Below are 27,343 nucleotides of genomic sequence, written 5' to 3' on the forward strand. Positions count from 1 at the left end.
ATGGTTGGTAGGTGAGATTTTGTGATTGAATTTTCAAGAATAATATGTATGCATTTTGAATATTTCATCTCATTTTCTGTACAAGTTTCTAGATTTTTTTTTCATTTTTTTTCAAAGATTTTATTTTTTCATTTTTCTCCCCAAAGCCCCCCGGTACATAGTTGTATGTTCTTAGTTATGGGTCATTCTAGTTGTGGTATGTGGGACGCCACCTCAGCGTGGCTCAATGAGCAGTGCCATGTCCGCGCCCAGGATTCAAACGGACGAAACACTGGGCTGCCTGCAGCGGAGCCTGCGAACTTAACCACTCAGCCACGGGGCTGGCCCCCAAGTTTCTAGATTTTTTTGCTCAGAAAATATAATCGGTGAAAAGATAGGATTGTTTGTCCATGAAATTGAGTATACACTGAATAAATAGGCCTGAAACAGATCAAGATGCACCTATAATTGGCTTCTTTGTTTTCCTTTGCTTCACAATGTGGTGAACTATATCCAGGGAGGCCAAACACAGTTTTCCTCAGACGTGGTTTTTCCTTGGCCAGACCCTATCCTCCCACGTTCCTTCCTTTCACTGGGGTGTGCGCGGGAAAAGTCTTTCAATTTTAATATATTAACCTCACAAATTATTTGCTGGGAAAGTAAAAGAAAACACATGAGCTCTGATATAGAAGAAATAGTATCAGACTGATGCCCAGAAGCTGGGGTTCAGATTTGAGTTCCCTATACTGGCTGTGTGACTTTGGACAAGTCCCTGAGTCTCTCTGGGTCTCAAATCCTCATCTAGAAAATGAGAGTTGGAATTGTGACAGATGGACCCACTGAGTTCGGTTACAAAATGAGTGATCCCTGTAACCTCCAGGATTTTATGTGTCTGTGCATTCCACAGTCTGATGTTAGCGACATTTAAATTAATTCTTGGTACAGATTGGTTACACTGATGCTGCCTCCATTAATGTTAACAATAGTCACAGCTAACACTGATTGCTACCTTGGTGTCATCTCCTTTCTGAAACCTAAGTGCGTAACTCGATTAATTCCACAGCATCTGTATGTGACAGGTGTTAGTATTTCTACCTCACAGACGATCAAATTGAGGCTAAGGATCAGGTAGATGTAGTGAAGCTGTTTACATGTTCAAATCCAGGCTGTCTGACCCCAAAACTCATGCCTTAACCTAGAGACCTTATACAATACAAAGTGGGCACCTTTATGAATTTGGAGGAATAGCTTCCAGGGACATAATTTTAAGATGCAGCATATAACTCTATAATAAACTGATTTCAACTTGGTATTTTTGTTCACTTAGAATATTTGTTTCTGGTTAAGAAAGTGGATGATTTACATAGTTGGTGGTTTTTTAAGGGGTCTGCATGGGTAAAACCATTTCTACAAGATCTGTAGTGTGTAGGAGCCAGTGTCTTGGCTCTGTTTGGGTGTCAGAGCTCACTCTCCCCAGGAAATTGCTCCCTCCCCAACCCCAATTTGAGAAGACTGTGTACACAGGAGGTTTCTAGCGCTACATCAGAGAGATTCACAGAGGTTTGATGAGTGTTTGGGAGATAGAAACCATGTAAGCAACCATCATCACCCACAGGCAGATGCCTCATTGGAAGGTAGATGTCATCTGAGTGGCATAAAGGTCTATAAAGACACTTCTCTGGGCTAGGATGGAGGTTACTACTTCACTTTTGAGGAGTTGGGTGAATTATTTTTTCTCCAGCTTTATTAGGGTATAATTGACAAATGGAAATTGTATATTTTTAAGGTGTATAACTCCATGTTTTGATATACATATACCTTGTGAAATGATCACCACAATCAAGCTAGTTAACATACCTATCATCTTACATAGTTACGATTTTTTTGTTGTTTGTTTCTATGGTACAAACACTTAAGATCGAAACTCTTGGCAAATTTCAAGTATACAACACAGTATTATTAACTATCTTTATTATGCGTACATTAGATCTCCAGAGATTATTCATCTCACATAACTGAAACTTTGTACCCTTTGACGGATGTCTCCTCATTTCCTCTACCTCCTAACCCCTGGCAACCACTTCGACTCTGTGCTTTTATAGGTTCGACTCTTTCAGATTCTACATATAAGTGAGGTCGTGTATTTGTTTTTTTGTCTGGCTTATTTCACTTAGTATAATGTCCTCCAGGTTTATCCATGTTGTTGCAAATGGCAGGATTTCTTCCTTCCTTTCTTTTTTTTTAGTGAGGAGGATTTGCCCTGAGGTAACCTTTGTTGCCAATCTTCCTCTTTTTTTGCTTGAGGAAGATTCTCCTTGAGCTGACATCTGTGCCAGTCTTCCTCTATCTTGTATGTGTGTCACCACCTCAACATGGCTGACAGGTGGTATATGTCCGTGCCCAGGATCTGAACCCAGGAACCTCAGGCCGCCGAGCAGAATGTGTTTAACTTAACCATTACACCACAGGGCTGGTCCCTGGATTTCTTTCTTTTTTAAGGCTGAATAATAGTCCTAAATATACACATAGGTTTGTTTATATATAGACCATATTTTCTTCATCCATTCGTCCATTGCTGGACATTTAAATTGTTTCCCTATCTTGGCTATGGTGAACAATGCTGCAATGAACATTCACTTGTAGCTGTCTCTTCAAGATAATGATTTTGCTTCCTTTGGACAGATACCTAAAAGTGGGATTGTTAGGTCACATGGTAGTGCTGTTTTTACTTTTTTGAGGGACCTCCATACTGTTTTCCATAGTGTCTGTAGCAATTTACATTCCCACTAACAGTGTACAAGTGTTCCCTTTTCTCCACATCCTCAGCAGCACTTATCTTTTGTCTTTTTGATAGTAGCCATTCTACTGTGTGAGGGGTGAGGTGATATCTGATTGTGGTTTTGGCTTGTATTTCCCTGGTGGCTATTGATGCTGAACACCTTTTCATACCTGTTGGCCATTTGTATGTTTTCTTTTGAGAAACATCTGTTCAACTCCTTAGCTCCTTTTTTAATTGTGTGTGTGGGTATTTTTCTTTTTTCTATTGAGTTGTATAAATTTCTTGTATATTTTGGATATTAACTATATATCCTTTGGATATATAGCTTGCAAATATTTTCTCCCATTTTATAGGTTGCCTTTTCACTCTTCTGATTGTTTCCTTTGCTGTGCAGAAGGTTGTTAGTTTGATGCAATCCCACTTATCTGTTTTTGCTTTTGTGGCCTGTGCTTTTGATGGTATATCAAAAAAATTATTGCCCAGACCAATGTCAAGAAGTTTTCCCTTACATTTTCTACTAAGAATTTTACAGTTTCAAGTCTTTCATTCAAGTCTTTAATCCATTTTGAGTTGATTTTTGTATATGGTGTAAGATAAGGGTCCAATTTCATTGTTCTGCAAGTGGATATTCCGTTTTCCCAATACTATTTATTGGAGAGACTGGCCTTTCCCCCTAGAGTCTTCTTGGCACTCTTGTAGAAGTTCAGTTAGCCATAAATGCATAGATTTACTTCTGGGCTGTCTATTCTTTTCTATTGGTCTATATGTTTGTGTGTGTGTGTGTATGAGGAAGATTGTCCTGAGCTAACAACTGTTGCCAATCTCCCCTCTTTTTGCTTGAGAAAGATTGTCGCTAAGCTGACATCTATGCCAATCTTCCTCTATTTTATGTGGAATGCTACCACTGTGTGGCTTGACAAGCAGTGCCAGGTCCTCACCTAGGAGCCGAACTTGCGAACCCTGGGCTGTTGAAGCAGAGCATGCGAATTTAACCACTTTGCTACTGGGCCAGCCCCTATATGTCTGTTTTTCTGCCAGTACTATACTGTTTTGATCACTTTAGCTTTGTAATATATTTTGAAATCAGGAAGTGTGAAGCCTCCAGCTTTGTTCTTCTTGCTCAAGATTGCATGGCTCCTTGGGGTCTTTTGAGGCTCCATATGAATTTTAGGATTTTTTTTCCTATTTCTGTAAAGGTTGCCATTGTGATAGGGATTACATCTTGATAGGGATACATTGAATCTGTAGATCACTTTGTGTGTTAAGGACATTTTGACAATATTAATTCTTCCAATCTGTGAACATGGGATGTCTTTTCATTTATATGTGTCTTCCTTAATTTCCTTCATCAACGTATTATAATGTTCAAAGTACAAGTCTTTCATCTCTTTAGTTAAACTTATTCCTAAGTATTTTATTCTTTTTGTTTTTATTGTAAATGGTATTATTTTCTTAATTTCCTTTTCAGATAGTTCACTGTTAATGTATAGAAACACCACTGATTTTCCTATGTTGATTTTCTATCCTGAAACTTTATTGAATTCAGTTTTTTTTGCTGTTGAATCTTTGGGGTTTTCTACACATGTGATCATGGCATCTACAAACACAGATAATTTTACTTCTTCCTTTCTAGTTTGGATGATTTTTATTTCTTTTTCTTGTCTAATTGCTCTGGCTAGGACTTCTAGTAACATGTTTAATAGAAGTGGTGAGAGTGGCCAACCTTGCCTTGTACTGGATGTTAGAGGAAAAGCTTTTAGTTTTCCCCCACTGATTATGATGTTAGCTGTGGGCTTTTCATATATTATGTTTATTGTGTTGAAGTAAGTTCATTCTATGCTTATTTTCTGGAGAGTTTTTATTGTGATTGGATGTTGAATTTTGTCAAAATCTTTTTCTGCATCTATTGAGATAATCATGTGGTTTTTATCTTTCATCCTATTCATGTGGTGTATCACATTGATTGATTTGCACATGTTGAATCATTCTTGCATCTCAGGGATAAATCCCACATGGTCATGGCATATGATCCTTTTAATGTGCTGTCGAATTTGGTTTGCTGGTGTTTTATTGAGGATTTTTGTATCTATGTTCATCAGGAATGTTGGCCTGTAGTTTTCTTTTCTTGTGGTGTCTTTGTCTGGGTTTGGTGTAAGGATGATGCTGGTCTCATAAAATGAGTTTGGACACGTTCCCTCTTCTATTTTTTGGAAGAGTTTGAGAAGGGTTGGTGTTAATTCACCTATGAAGCCATCTGGTCCTGGCCTTTTTTTTGTTGGGAGGTTTTTGAATACTAATTTAATCTCTTTATTTGTTATTGGTCTATTCAGGCTTTCTATTTCTTCTAGATTCAGTTCTCATAGGTTGTATGTTTCTAGGAATTTATCCATTTCTTCTAGATTATCCAATTTATTGGAATATAATTGTTCATAATAGTACCTTATGATCCTTTTTATTTCTGAGGCATCTGTTGTAATGTCTCCTTTATTATTTCTTATTTTATCTATTTGAGTCTTAACTTTTTTCTTAGTTAGTCTAGCTAAAAGTTTGCCAATTTTGTTTATTTTTCAAGTACTAACTCTTAGTTTTGTTGATTTTTTTTCTATTCTCTATTTGATTTATTTCTGTTCTAATCTTTATCATTTCCTTCCTTCTGCTGACTTGGGCTTGGGGCTACTTCTGGGTCCATATTTGGGTCCGTGAATAGGTGCAGGACTGCCCCCAGACCATGGCAGAGCAAGACTGGAGCCAAGTCCACAGGGGCATGGGGCTGCTTCTGCTCCACACTTGGGGCACAGTCAGCAACCCTGCCACTGGGGCATGTGCCTTCCTTCTCAAAGCAGCCCTTCTTAGTCTTGGGCTCCACCAGGGTTTCACAACCTCCTACCTGGATCCCAAAGCTCCCACAAAGGTACTTTTGTCCGTGGGTGGCTGCCAAATCCTTATTTTGTGGGAGATGTGAGCTGGGAACCTCCTATTCTGCCATCTTGCTGATGCCCTGAAGTGTTCTTTTCTAAGGATTCTTTTATTAAGTGAACTTTGAAAACGGAAGTTATTCTTTTTTTTCCTTACCTGAAAATTCCTTTCCATCAGCTATCCTCTTTTCCTACTTTGGTCAGCATTGCAGTGTGTGGTATTTGTTTTGTTTTAGTATTTCCTCACTGCATCTGAGAGGCCATTTTATTAAGCAAATGGCCTATACATGTATTGACAAACAAAATTGGACCTAGATATTCCTCTCTAGCAATACAAGACTTTAGAATACTTGAACACCAATTGCCAATCATAGCCTCCTGGTTTGTATGTTATATTGCTCAGTATCTTAGTGCTAAAGCTTGATTTTTACCACCCTTTCTCCGTTACCATTACTATTTTGTACAGCTTGTGTTCAAATTTCGCATATATTTACCATTTTCTTTGTTCGTCATCCTTCTTATATTTCAGATTTTCCTTCTGGATCATTTTCACTTTTCTTGAAATACATCCTTTAATCATCAGTTGTTGGAGGACCATATTTGGCTTTATGTTTGCTTGAAAATGTCTTTATTCCACCTCATTCTGCCATGTGAGGATACCCTGAGAAGTCGGCAGTCTGCAACCCAAAAGAGGGTCCTCATCAGAGCTCAGTCATGCTGGCACCCTGATCCAGTCTCAAGAAGTGTGAGAAATAAATTTATGTTGTTTACAAGACACCCCTTCTATGGTAGCTAGTTATAGTAGCCAGAATGGACTGAGTCAATGCTTGATCCATTTCTCAACAAAATGAATGATGAGAATTCAGGAGGGATGAGGAGAAATTTGCGCATTTTATCAGTTGTTCCTTCTAAGAACTCTCTGTCTGGCAGAGAGGGGAGATACACATTGGCCTGATTTGCAATGAAACCACTTCCTTCATGATGGCACTATGTTGGTGTTCCAGTATCTTTCATCTGCAATCTGCAATCTGCTTTTAGGCTGACATATACAACTCCCTTTTTGCCTACTAGCTAGTGCCAGAGGAGAGCAAGAAAAGTGTGTGGTATCAGCAGCATTGACTTCCATGCCAAGGTGCCCGTTAATCTTAAACCTCTGGTGAGCTTTGGGTGGTGCCTGGATGGTGAAAATGAGTCATTCACAGAGTCACAGTGATAACAGTCACAATATCACCTTGGAAGCTCATCGATGCCCAAGCACTACAGAATTTCCTCATTATTTCTTTACGATTATCATCATGCCCACAGAAGTTCAAGGGAAGGGGGAGCCCAGGGAAATTTCCTGAGGGTTCTGGTCTCTCTAGTCCTCCTTTGTGTGGTCAGCTGTCCCCTCAACATCATGCTATCATAATTGTATTAGCAGATCCCTTCTATTTCACAAGTTCAGGCCAGTAAAACCAAGCGGTAAATTGGAGCTTCAAATCTAAAAGGTGATTACATTTATTGAACACGTTTACAGTGGTAGACTTACTGACATATGATCTCCTGAAAGCATCATTTTAGTGGCATGTCTAGTCATTAGTGTCATTACCCAGGTAGGAAGTGGCACAGCTAGAGTTCATATGCAACTCTAACTCCAATTCTAGTCATCTTTCAACTTTTACAGGCTGGTTGAGCTTTTTCCCTGATTTTTGGTGATGCTACAGTTATTGGAGGAGACAGTCATGGATCTTGACGTCACAGGTACTGCAGGGTGGACACATCCATTGATCTGGGTTATCTTCCTTTCCACTTGGAGTCACTGTGAATGTCACCATTCAAATGCTGCTGCCCTGATTTCTTCATCTGATCTTCAATTCTCTGATGGCTACTTTGTTAATCTATATTAATGTTAATGGGTTCGAGTCTATTAGGTAGACAAGTTCACTTTGACTCCGAGAAAGGAGTCTGGAAACCAGGGGTTTTAGGGGTAGCTGGCAGAGACCCATTGTGTGATTCTGGAGAAGTTCCTTAATCCATTGATGTCACTTCTCATCTATATGAAAGAAGTGGCCTAGATCAATGATTTTTAACACCTCATTTTTAATCATAGGAACTCTTCTTTCCTCCAAACGAAATCTGACATGGACCTTAATGTATCAAACAGGCAAAATCAGTTTCCTCTGCTTGAAGCAGGGGTGGGGCCCAGAGCATTGCCTTCTTGGCCTCCCTGTTTGCCCACAGTGCCTCCTGAGACACTGATCCAGATGAAGTAGGTGATTGCTAAATTACTACTATTAGTTGCTACAGGGCTTTTCTCCCTATTTTCCTAGTGCCCAGCGCTGGGGGATTCTGAGCTGTTCGACATCTGCAGGAGCGCTGAAACTGGAGCTGGATGCCTGAGTTTGAAGCCCAACCCTGCCTCCTCATCGTCCAGGTCACCTCTGGCAAATCACTTAATCTCCATGCATCTGTTTCTGTATCTTTAAAAGGATAATAATAGTACCTGCCTCACAGGGTTGTAGCGAAGATTAAAGTAGTTCATATATGCAAAGCCTTTAGAATGGTGGCTGGCACTGTATAAATAGTAGCTATTATTCTTATCATCTGGAGGATCTAGCAGGGCTCTGTAGGCAGTGGAAGTTGAATAGTGACCATTAATTAACTGGCTTCTGCAGAACGCAGACCTGGAACAGCTTTCAGATGTCATGTGTTTCAATGTCTCCTGAATTTGCCTTTCTGGAGGCTTTCCTGGGTCCTGGGTTAACATGCAGATTCCTGGACCTCACTGCTAGACTTCCTGAACCAGCCTCTCCAGGGAAGTGGTATGGAAATCTGTATTTATAAACAAGTGTCCTACGAGATATTTATGAACAGACAAGTTGGGAAATACTGCAATACGCAGCTGTTGCATTTCACTGATGAGAAAGCCAAGTGCACAGGAGGAGAAACGGCTTGCTGAAGGTCAGTTAGTGGTGGAACTGGAACTAGGACCCAGGTCCCTGTCCCTGGTGCAGTGTTATTCTCATCACCTCTTTTCTCTGTGATGGCTCTGCCATTTCTCTCCAGGTGCCTAAGTTTGGCTGTATAGAAGGAGCAATTCAGAACAACTTTACTAAGGCAGCGTTTGGCTGTAGGCACAGCTCATCTGCCAGAAGGGTATGTGAGTTCTCTTCTTTAGGCAGATTTCGAGCTCCCATGTTTTTTCTTGATTTTGTGCTTCTAGGATAATGATCTCTGGGAACCTGCATGTCCTGAATGATCTCAAAGTCTGGTAATTGCACTCGCTGTCCAGTTTGCATAGGAACAAGCAATACATTTCAAAGTGCAGGTCATTGCCAAGCTGGGGGTGTAGGCAGATAGACTAAATGAAAATGCCAAAATGCTGAGTACACTTAGCCAATTTGCATCATGTGAACTACTTTGGGGCCTGAGGACAGAAACCAAAAATATGCTTCTGTTCAGAGGCAGCCAACAGCATCAATTACTAGTGTTATTATCATCATCACTGCCATCATTCTTCTTGTCATAAATTTAAAGGTAAGTAGCTAGGCTCTGTCTCCTGGAGCAGTCCTGCAGGAAGTAAGAGCTATGATGAATTTTAGACAAGTAAGTGTAGGGGCAAGTACGGCCCCATAACTCATCCCTCCCGCTCAAACCACAGCTCTTAGCTCTCCCTCCCACAAGTGTTCAGCCTTGTTATCACTGTGAGGCCAATTTTCCACACTCAGGGTTTGTTCTCATGATAAAAAATCTAAAAAAATGTGTAAAGTAAACGGATCCTGCTGGAGAATTAGGACCCTCTCCAGGAGAAGAGGAGGATGGAAGACTGGAGCAGGGAGAACACGAGTGGGGAGCTGGTGACGGGGAGGCGCAGCTCTTTATTCCTGGAGAGTAGGTGGAGTCCTTGAACTTGAAGAGATTTAGAGATCAAAAGATAAGAGTTAATTGGAGTCCTGGTCCTCAGGGAAAGGACCAATTTAAACTCTGCGGGTGGGATTGGATTTTACTGACTTACTGGCAGAAGAAGAAATTCAATTGAGTGCCTTAAAAAAACAATTTATTTATGTGTCCACTTTTTTGTTCACCCAGCCTAGTTCTGCTGCTCTGGATAAGAAATCTAACTCCTCTCTTTACGGCGGAACTTGCTGGAGCCCAGGCAGAAACTCATAATTTTCTTTTGAAGGCAAAGTCCTTGTCTTTAATCTGATTTCTACAGATAGTGTCTGAAGCTCCTTTTCTAAGGCAGAACTAAGGAGTGGGGGGAGAGTCCCAGAGTGTAAAATAGGGAGACTTCATTCATTCTCCTAGCTGGCCCCTTGTTCTCACGCAAAAGTTCATTTTAAGCTGAACAATTCACTTTATTTCTTTAATCGAGTAAACATTTGATATAGCCTAAGTTATAAGAGGAATAAAATATAGGACATACAATTGCATGTTTTTTCCTAAACAATCCTGAACCAAGCAACATTTTCCCACATCTACATGCACTTATCACTGAGGCTCGTGTTGATGACATTCAGGCACTAAAAGATTACGAAATGCCTTCTTCTTTCTTAAGCAACATCAAATTATATTCATTCTAATTTTATTGTGGATTAATAAATATTTAGAAGTGCATTGAAAATTAGAGATTGCATGATAGTCCCCTTATTTTTCAGAAAAAGAAATGGAAATGCAAAGGACTCAAGTGACTTGCCCAAAGTCCTACTAAGTGCTGAGTGGCAGAACTGGGATTACAATTTAGGTCTTTGGATTCATCTATATTTTCTCATCTTTTTCTTTTTTTTTTCTTTTTTGATGAGGAAGGCTGGCCCCTGAGCTAACATTTGTTGCCAATCTTCCTCTATTTTGTATGTGGGACACCACCACAGCATGGCTTGATGAGTGGTGTGTAGGTCCACACCTGGGATCAGAACCCATGAACCCAGGCTGCTGAAGTGGAATACGCTGAACTTAATCACTACACCACGGGCTGGCCTCTTCTCATCTTTTTAAATTCAGGCAGTTCATAATGATGTTTCCTCTCTAGCAGGTTTAATTTGTGTTCTGTGTGCTCAGAACTAAGCTGTTTAATATACTCACATGTGTGTGCGCCTACAAGAGCAGAAGAAATAGAAGAAATGGTACTAGTTTTCCAAGTACTTACAACCTAGTCAGGGAAATGAGACCCACACAGGTAAAACAATAATGAATGGTACAATTCAGCTTTGTTTCCCCAACTTTTATGGGCATGAAAATCACTGGGAATCTTGTTCAAATGCAGATTGTGATTCAGTAGGTCTGGGGTGAGGTCTGCGAGTCTGCATTTCTTACAAACTCTCAAGTGAAGCATATGCTCTGAAAAGAGACTGACTCTGAATAATAAGGCAAGGCAGGAGATAATTAATGGGCAAATTACGTGGTATAATTATAACACATCAAGGAGTTGAGAGTAATGAAGGGTAATCAGGGAGAGTTTCGTGGTACACATGGATTTGAGCTCATCTCGAATAATCGTCCGGCTTTGAATTGGTAAAGGAGTTAGACAAAGGAATAAAGTGAGTTAAGAGTGAAGGCACGGGGGCAGGAATGAGTGAAATGTGCTTGTGAGGTGATGAGGAAAGCAGACCGTTTGGCTAGGATGGTGGAAGATGCTGTAGTAGGCAGCCTCTGAGATGGCCCTGCTGATTCCCCCTTCTGGTGTTTATGCCCTTGTGCAATGCCCTCCCCTTGTGCGTGGCCTGGGTCTTGCTGCTAAGGGACAGAATACAGCAAAAGTGATGGCATACCATTTCCAGGATGAGGTTGCAAGGAGACTCTGACTTTCATCCTGCTCACTCTGTTGCACCATCACTTTCTCTGGGGGAAGCCAGCTGACATGTGATGGATGAGCTGCTCTGCAGAGTGCGGAAAGCAACTGTTGTGACTGACGTCTCAAATCGACAGCAGCGAGGATCTGAGGCGTTGCGACAGCCATGTGAGTGAGTTGGAAGTAAATCCTTCCTGAGTCAAACCTTGAGATGACTACAGCCTTGGCAGAGGGCGGGCCGGAGGACCCCAATAAGCTATCCCCAGATTCCTGACCCACAGAAACTGTGAAATAATTAATGTTTGTTGTTTTAAGTTGCTAAATTTGGGTGTAGTTTGTTACACAGCCATAGATAACTAATACAGTTGGAAATGATTTTGAAAGGAGAATGAGATAGTGTGAGATCTGATTGTGGAGCAGGGAGAGACTTGAAAGACTGGCACAATAATTGGGACATAATATGAAAGCCACTGTAAGTTCTAAGTTCTCTCTCTCTCACAAACACACACACAGCTTTATGGAGCTTTTAGTATGTTCTCAGAGTTGTGAAACTGTCACCACAATCCATTTCTGGATACTTTCATCATCCCTCAAACAAATGCTGTACCATCAGCAGTCCTACCCCATTTTCTCCCAAACCTCCCAGCCCAAGGCAACTACTCTTTTACTTTCTGTCTCTATGGGTTTTCCTATTCCGGACATTTCAGATGGATAGAATAATACAACATGTGGCCTTTTTGTATCTGGCTTCTTCTTCTTTTTTTTTTTTGAGGAAGATTAGCCCTGAACTAGCATCTGCTGCCAATCTTCCTCTTTTTGCTGAGGAAGACTGGCCCTGAGCTAACATCCATGCCCATCTTCCTCTACTTTATATGTGGGACACCTACCATAGCATGGCTTGCCAAGCAGTGCCATGTCCACACCTGGGATCCGAACCGGTGAACCCTGGGACGCCAAAGCGGAACGTGTGCACTGAACTGCTGCGCCACCAGGCCGGTCCCTGTATCTGGCTTCTTTTACTTAGCGTATTTTTAAGGTTTGTCTGTGTTGTAGCATGTATCAGTATGTTGTGACATTTTAGTGCTAAATATATTACGTTGTATGGATATACCACATTTTGTTTATTCCTTGATCACTTCATGGATATTTGGGTTATTTCTACCTTTTGGTTCTTACAAATAATGTTGCTATGAACATTCATCAATGGGATTTTGTGTGGACTGTTTTCATTTCTCTAGGGTACATGCCTACAAATGGATTCCTGGGTCATATCATAACTCTGTGTTTAACATTTTGAGGAACTATCAAAATGTTTTCCAAAGTAGCTGCACCACTTTACATTTCTGCTAGTAATACATGATGGTTCCAATTAATCCACATCCTCACCAATACCTGTTATTATCTGTCTTTTTAATTATATCCATCTTAGTGTGTGTGAAGTGGAATATTTTTATGATTTTGATTTGAATTTCTCTAATGATTAATGATGGCAAGAATATTTTCATGTGCATATTTACCGTTTGCATATCTTCCTTGGAGAAACGTCTATTCAAATTCTTTGTTCATTTTTAAATTGGCTTATCTGTGTTTTTATTATTGAGTAGTAAGGGTTCTTTATATATTCTAGATACAAGTCTCTTATCAGATACATGATTTGCAGAGATATTCTCCCATTCTGTGGATTGTCTTTTGAAGGTGTCCTAATTTATGAAGTCTAATTTATCTATTTTTTCTGTAGACATTTATGATTTTAGTGTTGCATCTAAGAAAGCTTTGCCTTTCCCAAGGTCACTGAGGTTTAATCCTACATCATCTTCTACTAGCTTTGTAGTTTTGGCTCTTATATTTAGATCTAATTTCCATTTGGAGTTAATTTTTGTGTATAGTGCAAGGCAGAGGTTCAAATTCATTCTTAAACATGTGGATATACAATTGTCCCAGCAGCATTTCTTTTCTTTTCTTTTTTTTGGCTCAGGAAGTTTCACCCTGAGCTAACATCTGTTGCCAATCTTCCTTCTTTTTGCTTGAGGAAGTTTCGCCCTGAGCTAACATCTTTGCCAATCTTCCTCTGTTTTGTATGTGGGTTGCTGCCACAGCCTGGCCACTGACAAGTGGTATAGGTCCATGCCTGGGAACTGAACCCAGCCCACCGAAGTGGAGTGTGCCAAACTCAACTACTAGGCTATGGGGCCAGCCCCTAGCACTATTTCTTGAAAAGACTATTTTTCACCATTGAATGGTCTTGAAAATCAACTGACCATAAATTTGAGGATTTATTTTTAATAATTTCATTAAAAGTATTACATTTAATGATTCATTTTATTCTTATTTGTATTTTATTAATTTTATTCCATTTATCTTTATGTCTATTTTTATGCCAGTACCACACTATCTTAATTACTGTAGCTTTGTAGTAAGTTTTGAAATCAGGAAATTTTGTTCTTCTTTTTCAAGATTGTCTTGACTATATTGCGTCCTTTCTATTTTCATGTTAATTTGAGGATACATTCATCAAATTCTGCGAAATATCACAAGGGATTTTGACAGAGATTGTGTCAATTCTGTAAATCAATTTGGGGAATATTGCCATCTCAAAGATATTAAGTCTTTTCATCCATGAACATGAATGTCTTTGCATTTATTTAGATCTTTTAAGTTTCTTTAATTGTGTTTTGTAATTTCAGAGTACAAGTTTTACACTTCTTTTGTTACATTTATTCCTAAGTATTTTATTCTTTTTATTGCTATTGTAAATGGAATTGTTTTCTTGACATCATTTTCAATTACTCATTGCTATTATATAGAAATACATTGAATTTTGTATATCGATCTTGTACCCTGGAGCATCATAAACTCATTTATTAGCTCCAATAGTTTTTCAGTGGATTTCTTAGGATTTTCTATGTATAAGATCATTTCTTCTGCAGATAGAAATTGTTTTACTTCCTCCCTCAGATCTATATGCCTTTATTTCTTTTGCTTGCCCATTTGCCCTGCTAGAACCTCTGGTACCACATTGAGTAAAAGCAGCAGGAATAGATATTCTTTTCTTATTTCAGATTTTAAGGGGAAAGTGTTCAGTCTTTCACCTTTAAGTATAATGTTGCCTGTGTTGTTTTTTCATAGAACCCCTTTATTAGGTTGAGGAAGTACCTTCTATGCCTAGTTTGTTGAGTATTTTTTAGAATAGAAAGTGTGTTAGATTTTGTCAAATGCTTTTTCTGCATCTATTCAGATGATCATGTGGTTTTTGTCCTTTTTTTTAAATTGATATATTACAGTAATTGATTTGTTTTTTTGAGGAAGATTAGGCCAGAGCTAACATCTGCTGCCTATCTTCCCCTTTTTGCTGAGGAAGACTGGCCATGAGCTAACATCCATGCCCATCTTCCTCTGCTTTATATGTGGGATGCCTGCCACAGCATGGCTTGCCAAGTGGTGCCATGTCTGCACCTGTGATCTGAACTGGTGAACCCAGGGCCGCCGAAGCAAAACATGCAAACTTAACCACTGTGCCATGGGGCTGGCCCCTACAGTAATTGATATTTGAATGTTAAACCAACCTTGCATTCCTGGGATCAATCCCTCTTGCTCGAGGTGTAGAATCCCTTTTATAGGTTGCTGGATTTGGCTTGATACATTGTGTTGAGATTTTTAAAGACTTTATAAATAAGATATATTAGTCTCTGATTTTCTTTTCTTGTGATGTCTTTGTCTGGTTTTGTTACCAGGATGATACTGGCCTCATAGAATTAGTTGGGAAGTGTTTTTTCTCTGTAGGAAGTTTTAAAATTATTAATGCAATTTCTTTACTTTTTATTGGTCTATTCAGAATTTCTATTTCCTTTTGTCAGAATTTGTAGCTTTTGTCTTTCTAAGAATTCATACATTTATCTAAGTTATCTAATTTGTTGGAATGAATTCATAGCATGCCCTTATAATCCTTTTGAATTTTATGAAGTCAGTAGCAATATCTCCTCTTTCATCCCTGATTATAGTAATTTGAGTCTTCTCCATTTTTTCTTGGTCAGTATAGCCAAAAGTTTATCGATATTGTTGTCTTTTCAAAGGACCAAGTTTTGATTTCATTGACTTTCTCTTTTACTTTTCTATTTCTTATTTCATTAATTTCCAGTCTAATGCTTATCATTTCCTTCCTTTTATATGCTTTGGCTTAATTTGATCTTCTCTTTCCAGTATCTTAAAGTAAAGGTTAAGTTATTAATTTGAGAATTTCTTTTTAATATAGGCATTTCCAACTATAATTTCTCTCTAACTGTTGCTTTATTTGCATGCCATAAGTTTTAATATTCTGTACTTTTATTTTCATTCATCTCAAAGATTTTTAAATTTCTCTTGTGATTTCTTCTTTCATGCACTGGTTATTTAATTTGTACATATTTGCAAGTATTCTAAATTTCTTTCTGTTATTGATTTCTAATTTCGTTCCATTATAGTTGGCAGACACAGTTGGTATGATTCAATCTTTTTACACTTATTGAGGCTTGTTTTATCACCTAGCATATGATGGATCCTGGAGAAATTTTCATGTGTGCTTGGGAAGAATGTCTGTTCTACACTGTTGAGCAGAGCATTTCAAAGATGTCTGTTAAGTCTAGTTGCTTTATAGTGTTGTTCAATTCTTCTATTGTCTTGTTGATTTTCTGTCTAGTTTTTCTACCCTTGTAGAAAGAAAAAACAACTATTATTGTTGAATTGCCTATTTCCCTCTTCAATTCTGTCAGTTTTTGCTTTATGTATTTTGGGGGCACAGTTGTTAAATGAATATGTTTATAGTTTATATTTCTGATGAATTGACCATTTTATCATTATAAAATGTCTATCTTTATCTCTAGTAACTTTTTTTTTGTTTGTTTTAAAGTCTGTTTTGGCTGATATGAGTATTCCAGCTATTCCATATAAAGCTATTCCAAGAAGGCTATTCCAACTTTCTTGTGGTTGTTTGCCTCATGTATCTTTTTTGATCCGTTTACTCTCAATCTTTTGTATCTTTGAATCTACAGTGTGTCTCCTGCAGAACAAGTAGTTGGATCTTGTTTTTTATCCATCTGACAATCTCTGACTTGGATCGAGTTGTTTAATTCATTTACATTTAATACTATTATTGATATAGTTGGATTTACATTTGTTATTTTACTTTTTGTTTTCTACCTATTGCTTGTCTTTTCTGTTCTTCTGTTCCTCCTTTATGGCTTTCTTTTGTATTAAATGAGTAGTGACTAGTGTAACATTTTAATTCCTTTGATGAGTTTTTTTCACAATTTTTTAAAAGTTGTTTTCTGATAAAATAGAGAAAGAGTTTGTGTGTGAAGAAATAACACTATTGGATGAGTCTACCAATATTTATTAAGCATCAAGTGTTGGACAGGATGAATAAGTGTGTCTGTGTATGTGTGTATGTAGGGGAGGGAGGGAGAGAGAGAGAGAGAGAGAAGGAGTAGGAGAGAGAGAGACCAGGCAGATGTTTTTGATTCTTGTAGAAACATTGAGAGGAAACTTGTGCAAGGTTGAGGGAAGAGCTGCTGGAAGACCGTGAAGGTGCTTCAAGCAATGAACTCTAATTTTACATCATAGCAAGTAGGGAGTCTTCTAATAAGCTGACATCTATCCAATAGGCTGGCTTACAGATACCCAGATGAGTAATTATCAGGTTGATAATTAAGAAGAAAGAGCCTTTATGTGTGCCTTGAACTTTTAAACTTTCTCCTTCACCTTGAGTAAGATTGATTTCGTCAAGGTCACTCCCATTTGAGTACAGAAGTGTTTCCATGATTGAATCTGATATTGATCTACTGATAGCTGCTTAATTTACACAGTTAGGGCTCCACCTCTCCCCCATGGAAACTATCCAATCATGATTACTTCTCACATTTTTCCTCAGGGAAAGAATCTATATTAATGGCTTTGAAGTGGTCACAAGGTAATTGACTGCTGTTTGTAGCTATTTGCCCTTCACTTTAAGTTTCTCAAAAACAATTCTTGGCACAGTCTCACAAATGAAAGACGTGTTTTCCAGATCTCAGCAGCTGCTAAACTTTGGATTTGTGAATTCTACCATTGTGCAAATTCTGGATGGACTGTGGAGGGTGGTTAAGAAGCTCTATACTTGAAAAGAAGCTTTTTGCTTAAAGCAGCTGATAGTTGATGGTATATCTTTCACATGAGCTTTCAAACTTGGCTTCTGTGGCTATTTCCTTTTCTACATACTCTATTTTTCCCCCTACACACCATTTCAAATTCAACTTTAGCATCTGATGAAATTCTCTTTAAATCCAAGAGCTTTGTGCTTTTGTAACAGCAAGTAACTTAAATAAAATTAAGCTATTTTGATTTTGAAATCTGAAACTTTAATAATGGAAGGGGAAAACCTTTGAAAATATTACTCATTGCTGCTTAAAGCATCCCTGGGAAGTGAGTCAGTGTTTTATTATTTTCTGTTAGATGTTATTAGCTAGGGACAATAAAAAGAAGTCAAGGCAAGGTTAAGTCATTTATATAAAACCCAGGTGAAGAAGCCAGAGTTAAAATCCAGGTCCTTGTATTGTGACACTTGCTCTTTCTCTCTGAATCATTTTTCTCCATTAATCAGCATCCTGTTTCTCAATATAATATCAGCAGTTGACCTGATATTTGTTTCTATGACTCTTTCTTGGCTGAAACAAGAGAGAAAAAGATTTGGATTACTTGCCACAAGGTGGATTGATAATTGATTATATGAATGGGAGGTGAGGGTAGCAGAGGTAATTCCTCCCTCTAGGATTAAGTCAGAACCCCACATTATGCTTCTGGCTTTTCACTGCTGTGTGTTGTTCACAACCCTTTGTACCTCTTATGTATGATCCTTTGCATATGAGATGGAGCTCATCATTAATATATGGTTGTGAGGAGGCCTTGTCAGCAATGCTGTATTATAATCATATCAACTAGGTTTGTAGTTAAACGGTCGAGATGGGAGAAAGCCACAGGATATGTTCATCAACCTGACCGTGGACTGTCCAACCTTAACTATGTCCTCACAAATCCCCAAACAAATTATTTTTTATACTCTTATTTAAGAAAAATTCCTTGATTCTAAGATACTATAAATTTTAAGATGCATCATCAATTTAATAATATCAGGAAAAAGTTCCTATATCAAATGTATGTGCCTATGGAAAGAGGTATACCAATTTCAGAAACACTGATATGGGAAGAATGTATCTTAGAATCAAGAAAATGAAGTACTTGTTCAAAACTTCTCTACCATTTTCTGTTTTCTAATGGAATCTGGCTCCTCAAGCCTCCTAAGAAAGGAATATGAAGAGAGTCCTATTTTCTAAGTCCCTATTAACTAGCAGGCCCACTAGTTGTCTGTGCTTGTGGTCCCCAACTCAACTGCGATATTTTGTGGGTATCCACAGCATGTGCCATGTTATGATTATGTATTTCCCTGCATTAATAAATCCACCTCAATCTAGAAAATTCTAAGCTCTATAACAATAAACAAAAGACAAAGACAAAAGCCCTAAATGCTTGATTAAACCTTACAGTTAATGAAATATCCATTTATTAGATAAATAATAAGAAGCGTTCATCTGTTTTATATATTCCTATTTGATGTCCTTTCAGTGAGAGAGAAATTTTTCCTTTCGTTTATTAAATCTCTAAAGAAATGTAGTAATGCCAAGAGATGATGCAAGAATCTATGTCATAGAAGGTTGACATAGGCTATAAACCTGTGTTGTCTCTGACCTCTGCTTGTCTTTCGGTAGTTTTGTTTCTTGCTTTTTTAATTGACAGCTGAATTTATTATGTCCCCATAGTGTCACATTACTCAACTTCAGTGCTTGCTCTGGTTGAGATGTTTGGTTTTGTTGCAGCAACTGAAAACAAAACCCAAGCCATGTGTTTGGTGAGAATGGTAGGATGTGGCAAGAGCTGTTCTGTGCATCTAAATGTCAGGCACATTGGGTTAAGAAAATATATTGCTCCTGCAGTGTGTTGTTGATTAAAGATGCTATTATGTGGTGTCCCAAAGCCCTTCTGCTATGGCTTTCATCTAGATAGGGTGTATGTAGAGCTTTTTCCAATTAGACATATATATTCCCCTCCAAAGATTCTGGCACGTGCTTTTAGAGGGATGTTTTAGACACCAAACACAGGCACAGGTTATATGAAAAAGCTCTGTGAGTAATTTTGATACCTCTTCCTGTCTTGCCTTATTCTTGATTGACAACTAACAGTCTACTGTAAAATGGAATTTCCGCAATGAGATTTTCTTGGTATTAAACAAAAGGGTATTTTATGACACCTTGCATGCTGAGAATTGGAGACCCTTTCAAGTCATAGTTGTTAGATCTTATCTTATATTCCTCACAGTTGTTTGCATTATAGTCCTGTGTTAGCTATTCACCGTAACGCTCAATCCTCTCCTGTGCTGGAATGCAGGTTATTTCTTCTGGGCAGTTTCTTCATCATCCTCCGCCACGCTCTAGGTCTATGCCTGCATCTACTAATTCCATTTTCTTGTCTGGGTTATGTTTTAAGAGTTCTAAATTGTTATTTATTTATTTTGATGAGGAAGATTGGCCCTGCGCTAACATCTGTTTAGCTCCCCAAAGCCCGAGTACATAGTTGTATATCCTAGTTATAGGTCCTTCTAGTTCTTCAATGTGGGACGCTGCCTCAGCATGGCTTGGTGAGCAGTGTGTAGGTCTGTGCCCAGGAACTGAAGTGGCGAACCCCGGGCCGCCGAAGCTGAGCATTTGAACTTAACCACTATGTCAACAGGCCGGCCTCTATTTTTTATTTTTTAAAAGCCACTCTGGTCTGACCTCTTCCTTGAAACTTTCTTGAGCTTCTTTTGCTGATAGAGATGTCTCTCTGCTCTGAATTCTCTAGCCTTTATTGTTCTCATCTCACATTTGACATTTAATTATTTACTGGTTTGTGTTGTTTTCTAATTATTTCCCGTGTTTGCTCTGCATTTTCAATGATTTTTCAAACTCCTACAGAACATATAAAATATTGCATTGCTTTTTTAAACTTAGTAGCACTTAACATATGGTCAACACATGGTAATATCCTAGTGATGGTTAGGTAAGCGGAATTGAGCTTTTTCTTCACATTCTGATTTTACAATAATGTTCTCATTGAAATTTTCCAACCTCTAGTGTGGAAAAGCATCACACTGAAACGTGTTTGAATATCGGTAAACCAGCATCATTATAGTGTCGTATCTCATGAATAATGTTAAGTGCCTGGGTATGCATGGAATTAGACTAGGCCTAAATTACCCAAAAGAGAGAATTTCTGCCCCCTAGAAGATTATATTTACATCAGCATTGTACCTAATGAGCATAATATCCTTTTAGAATGGCCAAAACTTACAATAAATTTTGATATTTTCCTATATAACAGTTGTGGAAAGCCATAAAATTATTTTTCTGTGCAAGTGCAGTAAGCATATTCATGCAGTCATTGGTGATATATTGTCTATGCATATATTTTAGAAATTGCATGCTGAAAAACCTTCATTGAAACCACTGATTTATGAAAGCAAGCATAAAGTGAAGAAGCAGAGTAGAAAGAAGGCTTTGGAAGAAAAATTAAGTCTGGCTTGTAAAATATTCAGAAAGTTATCGCAGATCACATTTATTGATTGGAAGCCAATGTTTTTCCTTCTTTTATTGCAAGAATGACATATTTTAGCATTAAATTTATAACATTTCTTCATTCCAATATCAATTGCTTGACTATGATTAGTGTTCCGCAGTGCATTTACTGTGCTGTCACTTAAATTTTCAGTCTGTTTTGAGATGTTTGAGAACACAAGAGATCTTGATGAGAATGTGGTCGGCTCATTCTTCTTAATACCAGTCACTCAGAAAACCAGAGTGTAAAGGACAGCTCGATCATTTTCCGGCTCTGCCCTTGCCTCTGGGCACAATCATGTAAAGATTGGTTTTGGAAGAAAAGGTTATTGCCTGCTTCAATTACTTATGAGATTTAAAGCTTTCCAACTTGCGTTCTCAGGATTGTCACGAAAAGGAGGCTGCTTTATCTCAATATTGAAATGTGTTTTTCAAGAACGAGAGGTAAGATTCAAATGATGAAGAGAAATCACTTACCATGGTTTCTGAGAGAAAATCTGTCCGGTGTTAATAATTTCTTATTGTGCTTAAGGACATTTATGTTTTTTTAGATTAAATTTTATGGTGATCCCAGCTGTCTCAGTCACTTGAGGTAGAGGAACTCCTTAATGGTAACTATATCACTCATTTTTTCGCTTATGTATTAGAAATGATTTTAAGCTACTGTTTTGTTTCTGTTCCTCCTCTCAGTACTTTTACTTCCAATCCATTTTCATACTCCGTGTGTTCATCTCTCTGTAGTCTCTGGAGAGCTAATCAAGGATTAACCAATGTTCCCGTTGAGTCAGGTCTAACCGCTTTACTTCTTTTGTGTCCCATTCTAAGAGTATGAGATAATATTGTTCTAGGAAAGACATAACGCTAAACTGTTGACCGTCTTTGAGTTCCATGACACCTTTGAGAACATAACAAATGCTCCCCTCTCCATTACAAAACACCCATGAAAATTTTAATATACTACATTTCATATGCCACAGAGACTCCCTATAACTTCCCAACTCTGTCCACAGACCCCAGGTTAAGAAGCCCCATGTAGCCTTAGGCTATGCAGGCTTTATTTTCCTTCCTCATAAATTTGATTCTAAGATGGCCTTGTGGGCATTAGATGGACAGTTGGTTAAGGTAAGCAGAAGGAAACCGATTCTGTATAAATATCTTTGTGCCTGTGATGAAGTAACCACAGCCCCTAGGAAAGTGAGCGCATTAGTCACTCAAAACTGTTTCTGTTTATGTATTTATGTTTTTAGTGTGGATTATTTCAGTGATAGCAAAGACTCTGAAGACCACCTCCCCATTCCACACAGCGGGCTATAGCAAACATCAGTTCCAGACATACGAAAACTTAAATTTCACTGGAATTAATGTAATAAAGAAGAAGAAAAGTGATATGATATTCAGTTTATATTAAATATCTTGGTAAAATGATTGATTCGTGGCCCAAAATCATACTAGGTCTTGAAATATAAGTATTTATTCATAAAATCAAATTAACTCAGTTTCATTTGGATTTTGAAAAATTCTCATCCAGAAAGAAGTCATGGAAAGCAGACCCAGAAGTTCCTTCAAAGTAGAGAGCTCTTCTTCTGAGAGAACATGACCTTGAAGAAAGAGCACAGGGTTAGGAGTCAGGAACCACCTTGGGCTTTAACTGATTGCCACTGTCAACATAGGTTGACCAACTTGTCACAGTTTGCCCAGAACTTTCCCAGTACTAGCACTGGGAAATCCCTTCTTGTCCCCAAATCCTTTCCCCCTGCCTATAATCTAGCTAATCGACTGGTAGAAACTAAACTTGTCCATGTGCTTCGAATTGACAGACTAGGAGGGGGAGTGACAGAGAGAAGCTTTCAGAGGCAGCAGAGAACTAGGCAGATTTCTGTTTGTTCAGTATTCAGTTGGTTTTTGTTTTTAAAGCTTTACTGAAATATAATTCACACATCATGCAATTTACAAATTTAAAGTATACAATTTAATCGTTTTTTGTCTGTTCACAGATATGTGCAAACATCACACTATCGATTTTAAAACATCTCATCACCTCAAAAAGAAACCTTAGATTTTTTAGCCATCACTTCCTTGTCCTCCCAAATGCCCATACTTTCAGGGCTAAATAAACACCAATCTCTTTCTGTCTCTAGATTTGCTTATTCTGGATATTTCACGTAAGTGGAATCAGATGATGTGTGGCCTTTGTGACTAGCTTCTTTCACTGAGCAGAAAGTTTTCAAGATTCATTCATGTTGTAACAATAGTACTTCCTTTATATGGATGAATAATATTCCATTGCATGGATATACCATATTTTGGTTACAGATTCATCAGTTGATGGACATTTGGGTTGTTTCCACTTTTTAGCTATTAAGAATAATGCTGCTGTAAACATTCATGTATAAGTTTTTGTATGGACGTATGTTTACGTTTCTCTTGTATGCCTTGGAGTAGAATTCTGGCTCTTATGGCAACTCCATGTTTAACTGTTTAGCCTTTGAGGAACTGCCAAACTATTTCCCGTAGTGGCTGCACTGATTTACATTCCCCCATTCTCATACAAGTACGAAGGTTCTGATTTCTCCACATCTTTGACAACACGTTTTTTGTTGGACTTTTTGATTCTAGTTATCCTAGTAGGTGTGAAGTGGTTTCTTATTGTGATTTGATTTGCATTTCCCTGATGACTAACCATGTTGAGCATTTTTCGTGTGGTTATTGGCAATTTGTATCATTTTAGGAAAAGATCTATTTAGGTTCTTTGCCCGTTTTTTAATTGGGTTATTTTTAAATTGTTAAGTTCTTTATAGATTCTAGATACAAGACTCTTGTCTAATAAGTAATTTTCAAAAATTTTCTTCCGTTCTCTAGGTTATATTTGCATTTTCTTGGTAGTGTCCATGCCTTGTTCCTGATATTAGATGAAAAGCATCTAGTCTTATTCAGTATGCTCGCTGTGGTTTTTCATAGATGCTCTTTATTAGGTTGTGGAAATTCCCTTCTATTCTTAGTTAGTTGAATGTTTTTATCATTAAAGGGGTTTGATTTTTTCAAATGCTTTTTTTGCATTCATTGAAAAGATCATGGGGTATTGTTTTTTATTCTGTTGAAATGGTGTATTACATTAATTGATTTTCAGATGTTAATGCAACTTCGGATTCCTGAGATAAACCTCACTCAGTCGTATGTTGCTGAATTTAGTTTGCTATTTTGTTGAGGATTTTGGATCCACATTGATTAGAGATATTGGTCTGTAGGTTTTTTTTCTTGTGATGTCTGTGTGTTGTTTTGTCATGAGAGTTATACTGTCCTCATAAAAAGAGTTGGAAGTTTTCCTTCTTTTCTATTTCTTGAAGAGTTTGAGAAGAATTGGTATTAATGTTTTGTCAAATGTTTGGCAGAATTTATTGATGGAGTCATCTAGGCCTGGGTTTTCCTTGTGGGTACTTTTTTGATTACTAATTCAATCTCTTTACTTACTATAAATCTATTCAGATTGTCTATTTCTTCTTGAGTGAGTTTTGGTAGTTTGTGTTTTTCTAGGAACTTGTCCATTTTATCTAGATTATATAATTTATTGGCACACACTTGTTCACAGTACTCCTTTACAATCCTTTTGACTTGTGTCAGGTTGTTAGTAATATCTCCTCTTTCATTGCTCGTTATAGTAATTTGAGTATTCTTTCTTTTTTTGTTGATCAAGCTAGTTAAGGTTTTGTCAATTTTGTTGATTTTCAAAGCACCCTCTTTTGGTTTCATTGATTTTCTCTATTTTTTTATTCGACATTTTATTCATTTCCATGCTAATCTTTATTATTTCCTTTCTTTTCTTGCTTTAGGTTAAATTTGCTCTTGTTTCTACCATGTGTTAAAGTTGAAGATTTGATGTTGATTTGAGATCTTTCTTTTTTTTTTAATATAGGCATTTATGGCTATAAATTTCCTTCTAAGCTCTTTTTGTAGCTGAATCCTTTATATTTTGGTATATCTTCAACTTTTATTCATCTCAAAATATTTTTAAATTTCTCTTTTGATTTCTTCTTTGACCCAGTGGTGTTGAGGAATGTGTTGTTTATCTTCCACATATTTGTGAGTTTCCCAAATTTCTTTTTGTTATTGATTTCTAATTTTATTCCATGGTGATTGGAGAACAAACTTTTTATCATTTCAGCCCTTTAAAATGTATCAAGGATTGTTTTATTACCTAGCATACATTCTATCTGGGAGAATGTTCCATGTACATTTGAGGAGAACATATATTCTGCCATTTTTTGGGGGAGTGTGTTATAGGTGTCCATTATGTCTAGTTGGTTTGTAGTGTTGTTCAAGTCTTCTATTTCCTTTTTGATCCTTGTCTATTTGTTCTATCTGTTATTGAAAGCAATGTGTCCAACTATTCTTGTTGTGGTATTGAATTTTGAATTTGCAATGGCAAGCTAAATCTGTTTATTTTTGGAGTTAGAAGTATATCTAGCTATTTCAGTTCTATCTATATTGCTACATCTTTGGCTGGAGGACTCTTTCATTTATGCCACTCTTAACTTCGCTTTCAAGGCACATTAGCAAATATAACCATCGTGATAAAGTTAATAACCTGAAATTTGTTGTATCTGTTCAGCTAGGGCTTTCATGCATTTGGTCAGGAGTTTCTTCTCACAGAAAGACTATTATGAATTAGAAATATACTGTAAGAAGCATCTTTATCACACAAAAGGATTAAGTGGATGGTAGTGTGGTCCTTACTCAGATCCAAAGGAGGGACATGATAATAGAAAGAGTAATTCTTTGATATTGAAATAATGATCCCTCCAAGAGGAAGCTTCTGTAAATGAAACCCTTAGAAGTTTGAAAATATTATTTCCTACCTCTTACCTATAGGTACAAAGTATAACAAAACCCATGTTTATATTTTGTGTTTTGAGTTAGAGTAGTGTTTTTTCTTTTTTCTCTTTGTAGTTATTAACCTAATTACAGAAAAGGATATTGAATTTTTTATTGGGGACAAGTCCCTCTCCTTTACCGTTAATTCTTAAGATCACTGTGTACCTAAGTGTGTGTTTTGGGCATAGTCACACTCTTAAGTCTCTTGTCTTTGAAGACCTTTCCTGATTCTCTCTTAAGAAAGAGCTGTAAGGAGTCAGGGACTGGGAGCTAACACGAGAGGAGTCAGCCGTCTTTTGACTGAGTGTGAAGGAGCTGGTTAGGCAACCTAGGATTCTAGATCGTGGCATTCATAAGATTGATTATCTTATTACTTCTTTAAAATGTAGCTGTTGAAACCACTTGTTTAGATGTTCTTACAGTAAATGAGATGTGACTGTAAAAAATAAACTTTAAAAACATATTCAGATTTCTGGATTCAAATGAACACTGCTTTTTCTTAACAGTAACCTTAGACAGTGCAATGCTACAATTGCTAAGTTCTGGAACTCCTGTTTGGATATTATCTTCTGAAGGAAATTTCTGGGGGAATCACTAATGCCTGAGGATTATATCTTGTTCTTGAACCCAAACCAAATTATTCAAGTTAATTTATTTATTAGACCTGAGTCTGAAGAATTTGGGGTATTTCCAAAATAAAATACATGCCTTGTTACCACAACAGCTGAAAGACTTATCAGCTATCTTTTATCATAGTTTATATTGAATTAATGTACCAAGCCTGAATGGAAGAAGGTTTATTCCAACATTCTAAGAAGCATTTGAAAGCAGGGACATATGCAGAGCTGAATCATTATACAGAATTTTTAAAATAATATTCTTTCCAACCACATTTACTATAAACAGATAGTGTGCCAGCTACAGTGGGCATTGTAGGCTGACCGAAGAACCTAACCACCATTCACTGCACTGTTTCGATTGCAATTTGTATCCAGGTTCAAAACACCAATCTACATGCTTTTAGAACACAATTTGCTCAATAGCTAGAGGCAGCCTGGATTTTGAGTTCCTGCCAGATTAAATGTTTAACTTTTGTGGCCACAAATCTCATGAAACAACAAGGCCTCCTTGAAGCCTTTCCATAGTTTCTGTTACTGGGCATACAATATATTTCAAAACAGTACAGATGTTAGAGATGAGGTCAACAGTACCACAGGAGAAGGGGAATTTGTATCTTGATAGCAAACAAATAGAAGCGCATTTTAATCATGTGATGTTTAGAGCTTCTCAGACTACAGATGTTGTTTGATGTTCCATTGCTTTATGTTGTTCTTTGGGAACCCCAAGGATTAAGGCAGACTTTCTCTTTCCAAGGACCAGA

The 27,343-nt window shown here is 37.6% G+C and overlaps 1 long non-coding RNA gene across 3 annotated transcripts in view; it reads left to right on the top strand.

Annotated features, from left to right (window-relative positions):
- Window positions 1-6,208: 6,208 nt before the first annotated feature.
- Window positions 6,209-27,343, top strand: part of LOC123289611 (uncharacterized) — a 38,027-nt gene continuing 16,892 nt past the window's right edge. The window contains exons 1-4 of one of the 3 annotated variants that reach the window (XR_011506490.1): window positions 6,209-6,418; window positions 7,337-7,413; window positions 7,983-21,537; window positions 21,645-21,704. This is a non-coding gene — a long non-coding RNA (uncharacterized lncRNA). The remainder of the gene's footprint in view (window positions 6,419-7,336; window positions 7,414-7,982; window positions 21,538-21,644; window positions 21,705-27,343) is intronic. The other 2 variants (XR_006533677.2, XR_011506489.1) reach the window with 2 other exon arrangements.

This window comes from Equus asinus, chromosome 10 (assembly GCF_041296235.1).
Source record: "Equus asinus isolate D_3611 breed Donkey chromosome 10, EquAss-T2T_v2, whole genome shotgun sequence".
NCBI lineage: Eukaryota > Metazoa > Chordata > Mammalia > Perissodactyla > Equidae > Equus > Equus asinus.